Source organism: Lipotes vexillifer, unplaced genomic scaffold (assembly GCF_000442215.2).
Source record: "Lipotes vexillifer unplaced genomic scaffold, Lipotes_vexillifer_v1.1 scaffold922, whole genome shotgun sequence".
NCBI classification, from domain to species: domain Eukaryota; kingdom Metazoa; phylum Chordata; class Mammalia; order Artiodactyla; family Lipotidae; genus Lipotes; species Lipotes vexillifer.
This window is the reverse complement of record NW_006780227.1, coordinates 652,973-654,522: the sequence shown is the minus strand read 5'-3', so window position 1 is coordinate 654,522 and position 1,550 is coordinate 652,973.

Genomic DNA, 1,550 nt, shown 5'->3' with positions numbered 1-1,550 from the left:
AAATGCAACAGAACTAAGACCAAACATATCTGTCATGACAATAATGGAAATAAGCTTTAGTTCACCTATTAAAGAAAAATTGTTCAAACTGATTCATAAAATTGAAAGCTCTGCTATTTACAAGAACCATAACTAAAGAAAAATGATTTAGAAACATTAAAAATAAAATTATGAGGGCTTCCCTGGTGGCGCAGTGGTTGAGAGTCCGCCTGCCGATGCAGGGGACACGGGTTCGTGCCCTGGTCCGGGAAGATCCCACATGCCGCGGAGCAGCTGGGCCCGTGAGTCATGGCTGATGAGCCTGCGCGTCTGGAGCCTGTGCTCTGCAATGGGAGAGGCCACAACAGTGAGAGGCCCGCGTACTGCAATAAATAAATAAATAAATAAATAAATAAATAAATAAATAAATAAAATTATGGGTAACATGTTCTAGGCAAATGTAAACAGAAAGAAGAAATATATTGTGAACTTGTTATCAATTAAGATGAATTCAGGAAATAAGTGCACATGAAGTTAAAGGTTACAATTTACAAAGAAGGCGTAACAATTATGAATATATATTTTATACATACAAAACCTAGAAGCTACTTTGATATAGTGAAAGTTAGATGGGACCCAAACAGAGACTAGTATTGTTAATAGTAGACTTTAATTTACTACTATCAGTCTGAGTTGGTTGATAATACCTTTAAAATAATACCTATATAATTAACCAATATGATTGTACACCTTCACAATAGAGAGCATGTCTTCTTTTCATGAACCCATGGAAAATATACAAACATTGAAGGTATATTTGGTCATATAGAAAGTCTCATTTAATTTTGTTGAATGTAAAAATACTGGCACTATGATAAATAACACTACAAGTAAACAAGAAATTAATAACAAATCCTAAGCAAGTTTTTTCCATCTGATCATTACAAAGCCATTCATAAAATGACTCTTCTGTGAAAGTTTTAATTTTTTCTAAAATCATTAATAGTTTTTAGAAGAAAATAGGAAATAAATATACTAAAATCTATGATATACTGCTAAAGTAGTACTCAAAGGAAAATTCTTAGCCAAAATAATTCCTTCCTTCCTTCTTTTTTTCCTTCCTTCTTTTTTTCCCCCTATCTTTCTTTCTCCACATCTCCCTCCCTCTTTCTTCCTTTTACCCTCTTTTCTTTCCTTCCTTCCTTTTTAAAGCCTGTGTTCTACACTTTTTACAAAATCAAGATGGGATTCTGTTTTCATTTGTGTTTCCCTAGTATACTTTTGCCCATCTTTCATTTTTAATCATTCTGAATCTCCTTTTCTTTATATGCATCTTTATATTCAGCCAAGTTAGGTTTTGCTTTTTTTTTAAGCAAATCTGAGCATGATTTTCTTTTAATTATGGAGATAGATCACTTAATTACTAAAATGACTCATTAATTCATTTTTGTTTGCTTATATTCATGTATAGAAGATAGGTGAAACTTTTAAATATATAATGTAATATACAATTAATATACTATAAACATGCTTTCTCCATGTTTATTTTTTAGTATATATTTCAGTATTTC